Source organism: Anopheles maculipalpis, chromosome 2RL (assembly GCF_943734695.1).
Source record: "Anopheles maculipalpis chromosome 2RL, idAnoMacuDA_375_x, whole genome shotgun sequence".
NCBI classification, from domain to species: domain Eukaryota; kingdom Metazoa; phylum Arthropoda; class Insecta; order Diptera; family Culicidae; genus Anopheles; species Anopheles maculipalpis.
Genome location: NC_064871.1, coordinates 59,029,758 through 59,037,488, shown reverse-complemented (window position 1 = coordinate 59,037,488; position 7,731 = coordinate 59,029,758).

Genomic DNA, 7,731 nt, shown 5'->3' with positions numbered 1-7,731 from the left:
AAATTGTGGAAATTTCAGAAGCTTCAGAAATCTCAGAAATATCAAAATTCTCAGGAATCTCAGAAATTTTAAAAATTTCAAAAATTTCAAAATTCTCAGAATTCTCAGTAATTTAGGAAATCCTAGAAATTTCAGAGATCTTAGAATTTTCAAAAATCTCAGAAAGAAGAAATTACAATTCTCAAAAATCTCAGAAATCTTAGAATTTTCAAAAATCTCAGAATTCTCAGTAAATCTCAGAATTTCCAAAAATCTCAGAACCTTTACAATCTCAGGAATCTCAGAAATCTCAGTAATTTCAAAAATATCAGAATACTCAGAAATCTCAGAATTCTCAGAAATCTGAGAAATCTCTAAAATCACAGATATTTCAAAAGGTTTAAAATTCTCACAAATCTCAGAACGTTAAGATAAATTAGAAATCTCAGAAATATCAGAAATCTTAGAAATTTCGGAATTCTCAGAACTCTCAGACATTTCAAAAATCTCAGAAGTCTCATAAATCTCAAAACTTTCAAAAATCTCAGAATTTTTAAGAAATATAAGGATTTTCTAAAATCTCAAAAATTTCAGAAATCTAAGAATTTTCTTAAAACTCAGAAACTTCAGATATCCCAGACATTTCAAAAGTCTCAGGAATTTGAGAAATTTACAAAATCTCAGGATTCTCAGAAATAATATTATTTTCAAAATTTTCTAAAAAATTCCTAGAACTCTCAGATTTTTCAAAAAATTAAGATTTCGCAGAAATGATAGGAATTTCAAAAATTTCAAAAATATCAGTATTCTCAGAAATTACAAAAATCTCAAAATCACAGAATTTCAGAGATCTCAGAATTTTCTGAAATGTCAGAATTTTTAAAATTCTCAGAAATCTCAGAAATCTTAGAATGTTCAAAAATCTCAGAATTCTCAGTAAATCTCAGAATTTTCGAAAATCTCAGAATTTAAAAAATGTCAGAACTCTTTTAATCTCAGAAAACTCAGAAATCTCAGAAATCTCAGAAATTTCAAAAATCTCAAAATTCTAAGAAATCTCAGATTTTTTAAAATCTCAGAACTATTAGAATTCTCAAAATTCTCAGAAATCTCAGAATTTTCAAAATTTTCAGAGTTCTCGAAGCTCTCAGAAATTTTTAAAACCTCAAAACTCTCAGAAATCGAATGGAAGAATTATCAAAAATCTCAGAATTCTCATAAAACTCAGAAGTGACAGCAATCTCAGAAAGCTCAGAAATATCAGAAATCTCAGAAATCTCAGAAATCTCAGAAATCTCAGAAATCTCAGAAATCTCAGAAATTTCAGAATTTTAAGAATCCTCAGAAATTTCGGAATTTTTAGATAGCTCAGAAATCTCAGATATATCAGAAATCTCAGAAAGCTTTGAAATGTTGGATTTCTCAGAACTCTCAAAATTTTCAAAAATCTCAGAATTCTCAGAAATTTCAGAAAACTCAGAAATTTCGAAAATCTCTAAAATAACACATATTAAAAAATTTTCAAAAATCTCAGAAAATGCAGAAATGTCATCTCATTCAAAAATTTCATAAATGTCAGAAATATAAGAAAAATAAAAAATATCCAAAATCTCACAATTCTCAAACATCGAAGAATTTTTAAAAACCTCAGAATTTTTGGAAATCTCAGAAATATCAAAAATCGCAGAATCCTCAGAAATCTCAGAATTTTTAAAAACCTCAGAAATCTCATAAATTTCAGAATTTTGAAATTTCTCAAAATTCTTAAAAATCTTAGGAATCTTGAAAAACTCAGAATGCTCAAAAATTTCAGTTTTCTAAGAAATATCAGAAATAGCAAAAATCTCTGAAATATCAGAAATATAAGAATTAACAGAAATCACAGAAATCTCAGAAACTTTTGAAATCTCCAAATTCTTAGAAATTTCAGAGATCTCAGCAATCTCTGAAGTCTCGGAAATCTAAGAATTTTCAAAAATTTCAGAATTATAAGATATCTCAGATATCTCAGAAATTTCAAAAATCTCAGAATTTTCAAAAATCTAAGAATTTTTAAAAATCTCAGAAATCTCAGAAATCTCAGAAATTTCAAAAAATTCAAAATTTTAAAAATCTCAGGAATCTCAAAAATTTCAGAAATTTGAAAAATCTCAGAACTCTCAGAAAATCTCAGAATTTTTAAAAATCTCACAATTCTAGAAATCTCAGAAAGCATTCCATTTTAAAAAATCTCAGAAATCTCAGAAATCTCAGATAATTTAAAAATCTCAGAATTCTCAGAAATCTCAGAATTTTCAAAAATCTCAGAATTCTTAGAAGTGTCAGAATTCTTGGAAATCTCAGAAAACTCAAAAATCTCAGAAATCTCAGAATTTTCAAAAATCTCAAAATTCTTAGAAATCTCAGATTTTGAAAAAGTCTAAAATTTTTTAAAAATCTCAGAACTCTTAGAAATCTTAGAATGCTCAGAAATCTAAGAATTTTTAAAATTATCAGATATCTCGGCAATCATGGAATATATATAAAACCTCAGAACTCGCAGAAATAGAATCGAAGAACTTTCAAAAATCTCACAATTCTCATAAATCTCAGAAGTCTCAGCAATTTCAGAAAGCACAGAAATCTCAGAAATCTCAAAAATCTCGGAAATCTCAGAAATCTCAGAAATATCAGAAATCTAATTGATCTCAGAAAATTCAAAAATTTTAGAATTCTCATAAATCTCAAATTTTAAGATATCTCAGAAATCTCAGAAATATCAGAAATCTAAGAAATCTCAGAAATTTCACAAATCTCAGAAGTCTCAGAAATCTCAAAACTTTCAAAGATGTCAGAATTCTCAGAAATTTTGGAAATCCCAGAAATTTCAGAAATTTAAGAATCTTCTTCGTCTCAAAAACTTCAGAAATCACAGAAATTTCTTAATTCTCGCAAATCTCAAAATTCACAATATTTTCAAAAATCTCTGGCTTCTTAGAAAACTCAGAAATATAACAATTTTTATAATTATCAGATATCTCAGAAATCTCAGTTATTTCAAAATTATCATAATTCAAAGCAATCTCATAATTTCCAAAGGTCTCAGAACTCTTAGAAATTTCAATAATCTCAGCAATCTGATAAATCTCAGAAATCTATTAATTTAAGACCCAAAAATTCCAAAAATATGAGAATTCTCAGGAATTTTAGCATTTTAAAAAATCTCAGAATTTTCAGGAATCTCAGAAACCTCAGAAGTTTAACAATTAATCGAATTCTCAGAAATCTCTGAATTTTTAAAAATCTCAGAATTCTTAGAAATGTCAAAATTCTTAGAAATCCCAGAAAACTCAGAAATCTCAGATTTTTCAAAAATCTCAAAATTCTTAGAAATCTCAGATTTTTCAAATATCTATGAACTCTTAGAAATCTCAAAATTCTCAGAAATCTCAGTTTTTTTTTTTCAAAATTCTCAGAGATCTAGTAGGTTTCAGAAATTTATAAAACCTCAGAACTCTCACAAATCGAATCAAAGAATTTTCAAAAATCTCAGAATTCTCATACTACTCAGAAGTCTCAGCAATCTCAGAAAACTCAGAAATCTTAGAAAATTTCAAAAAAATTTGAATTTTCTTAAATCTCAGAATTTTAAGATATCTCGGAAATCTCAGAAATACCAGAAATATCAGAAATCTCAGAAATTTTAGAAATTTTGAATTTTTCAGAACTATCAGAATTTTTTTAAATCTCAGAAACTTCAGAAATCTCAGAAATTTCAAAATTCTCAGAAATCACATAATTTTCAAAATTCTGTGAAAAAATCTCAGAACTCTCAGAATTTTCAAAAAACTCAGATATCTCAGAAGTGTAAGAAATTTCAAAAATTTCTAATATCCCAGTACTTTCAGAAATATCAGAGTTCTCAGAAATTTCAAGAATCTCAATATTCTCAGAAATCTCAGGAAATTTAAAAATCTGAGAATGCTCAGATATTCCGAATTCTCCGAAATCTCAGAAATCTTATAAATCTCAGAAATTAAAAAAAATCGCAGAATACTCAGAAATCTAACAATTTTAACAAATCTCAGAATCCTTAGATACTTCAGAAATATCAGAAAAATGAGAAATCTCAGAAATCTCAGATATCTCAGAAATTTTAGAAATCTCAATATCCTTAGAAATTTCAGAAATCTCATCAAACTCAGAAATCTCAGAATTTTCTAAAACTTCAGAATTCTTAGAAATCCCAGAAATCTCAGAAATTTTAAAAATCTAAGAATTCTCAAAAATCTTAGAATTTTTAAAATACTCAGAAATCTCAGAAATCTCAGAATTTTTAAAAATCTCAGAATTCTCAGTAAATTTCAGAATTTTCAAAAATCTAAGAACTTTAAAATCTCAGGAAGCTTAGAAATCTCAGATATATCAAAAATATCAGAATTCTCAAAAGTTTCAGAATTTTCATAAATCTCAGAAATCTCAGAAGTCTCAGAAATATCAGAAATTGCAGAAATTTCAGAAACTGCAGAAATCGCAGAAATCTCAGAAATTAAAAAAATATCAGAATTCTCAGCAATTTTCTTAATCTCAGAAACTTCTGAAAACTCAGAAATTTCAGAAATGTCAGAATTCTCTGATATCTAAAAATTTCAAGAATCTCATAAATTTCAGAAATTCAGAAATTTCAAAAATCTCAGAAATCTCAAAAATTTTAGAAATCTCAGAAACATCAGAGATCTACGAAATTTCAAAAATCTTAAAAATTTCCAAAATCGCAGAAATCTCAGATATCGCAGAATTTTCCAAAATCTCGGAATTTTTAATTATCTCAGAAATTTCAGATATCTACGACCTTTCAGAACTCTCAAAATTCTCAAAAATCTCAGAAATCTCAGAAACCTCAGGAATCCCAACACTTCATAAACTTTCAATAATCTCAGAATTCTCAGAAATTTTTTAAATCTCAGAAATATCAGGAAATCTAAAAAATTTCACAAATCTCAGAAATTTCAAAAATCTCAAAAATCTCAGAAATTTCAGAAAAAAAAAATTCAAAAATCTCACAATTCTCGAACATTTTAGAATTTTAAAAAATCTCAAAACTTTTAGAAATCTCAGACATCTCAGAATTCTCAAAAATTTCAAGAATCGCAGAATTCTCAGAAATCTCAGAAATGTCGGAAATCTCAGAAATTTCTAAAACTTCAGAATTTTTAGGAAGCTCCGAAATTTAAAAAATCTCAGAATTATCCCAGTTGACTCTTGACTACTGCAGCGAGCAGACGTGTTTTTTTTTCAAGTAGCAAGAGTACTTTTTCTTCTCGTAGCCAGAGCTTCAAATTGTCATGGAGACAATCAAACCAAGGCCCATTAGGGCAAACACTTTAAAAATAGTGTACGAAGGGATTCCGAGACGCCCTTCCCGTTCAGAGGAGATCGACTTTATTGTCGATACGCTTGAAGCAGGAGAGGTCGTCACGAGGATCCAAATGTGCATGTCGACGGCAATCGTTTACGTTGAGACGGAAACGATGCAACAAGCAGAGCAGATCGTATCGAAACACCAGGGGAAGCATTTCATGACCATCTACGGAGCATCATACCCGCTGCCGATTATGGTAGAGGATGGTGCAACGGAAATGCGGCTGCACGAGCTTCCGCCGTATGTCACGGCAGCAGAAATCGAGGCAGCGATGTCTTGCTTCGGCAAAATCATCTCTATCACGGAGACTGAGTACGGTCCGGATAGTAAAGTGCCGGGGAAAAAAACTGGGATCATCGCGGTGAAGATCATCCTCAAATCAGCGATACTCCCAATCGGACCGACGATTACCATCGGGGAAGAGCGCACCACCATCACATATAATGGGCAAAATCCGTACTGCCGTTACTGTTTGATGCCCGACCACACTGGCATGGGATGCATGCAGAGCAAGCGTAGCTTGGCTAAGCAAGGCACATCATATGCTGGAGTGACAAAAGCAGCAGCAACAGCAACAACACCAAAAAACACTGCACCACCGAAAGCTCCGGCAAAAACGCTTAAAGTAGCGGGTGCACCGCTCACTAGCAAAGCCGTAGCACCGAGAACTCCGACAGCGACACCGAAGGCTCCGACTGAAGCACCAAAGTCTCTGAGCGTGACACCGAAGGCTCCGACCGTAGCGCCGAAGGCTCCGACAGTGGCACCGACGAAACCGACCGTAGCACCGAAGGCTCTGACGTTGGCGCCGATGAAACCGAGCAGCGCAGCGGCAGCATCAACATCAACAGCACAGCAGAAGGAACTCGAGTGCGCTACGGCGATATCTGTACCTGTGTTCAAAGCTCCTCGGGATCCTACCCCCACACATCCTACCACAAATCCTGACGCTGAAACAAAAGGTAAGCGTAAAAACCAAGACGAGACTGATAGTGACGCGTCTAACGCATCGATCGGAGAATCAGTCAGGCGTAAGCCTGGCAGACCACCGAAAAATGCAAAGACAATCACGGCTACTAACACACACACACTGAGGGGTAAAAAATTATTTGAAATTCGCTAGTTTTACATTAGTTTCAATTAATTTAAATACCATCTCAAACCCGACTAAAATAAATACTCTGCGTTCATTTGTTCGATCAATTGACGCAGATATTATTTTCCTACAAGAAGTGTATGATGGCAACATTGCGCTTCCTGGGTAAAAAGTGCTCTCGAATGTAAATGTTGATAAACGTGGAACAGCGATCGCTATACGGGAACACCTGAAATATTCTCACGTCGAACGCAGTTTAGACTCACGTATAATCTGTCTTCGTCTTGAGAATTCTACCACACTCTGTAACGTTTACGCTCCCTCTGGAAGCCAACGTTGGTCAGAACGGGAGAAGTTTTTCAATCGCACCATAGCGTACTACCTGCGAAATGCATCTCAGCATGTCATTCTCGCAGGGGATTTCCACTTCGTGTTGAATCAAAAGGACGCAACGGGCGAGAGAAATATTAGCCCTGCTCTGAGGAATGTTGTCAACGTTATGGGGATGTGTGATTGCTGGGAGGCCCTCAAAGGCGACTTTGTAGAGTTTACCCATATCGCACGTAGTTCGGGTTCACGTATCGATCGATGTTACGTATCATCGACACTCAAGACACACTTACGGACGACTTGCTTACACGTACTGGCCTTTTCTGATCATAAAGCTCTGACGGTTCGAGTTTGCCTGCCAGTTAACATTTGCCAAAGATCGCGTTGCAATGGATACTGGCAGTTAAGGTATCATATATTAACACAGGAAAATATGCAGGTATTCAGATGCAAGTGGAACGTATGGACAAGATAAAGAAGGAAATTCAGTTCCTGGATGGATTGGTGGATTCATTTCGCCAAACCAAAAATCAAATCGTTTTTCCGCTGGAAGACGAATCAAAAATACTCCGCGCTTAGCTTGCGTATGGACATCCTGCATAGAGTTCTAAAAAACTCTTACAATAACTACCTGACAAACCCTGACGAGCTTAGTAATATAAACCGAGTCAAGGGTAAAATCTTATCTCTTCAGAGACGCTTCTCTGAAGAGTACACACGCATCAACGAAACTCGTGTTGCTGGTGAGAGTGTGTCCACGTTTCAACTTGAGGAACGCAAACGAACTCGAACCGTAATTGACAAACTTTTGTCTGAAGATGGCAGAGTGATTGATCAAGAAGAAGATATCAGACAACACATTCACACATATTACAAACAACTTTACTCTGACGAAGACTTGCCTACGGACGACACGTTTAACTGT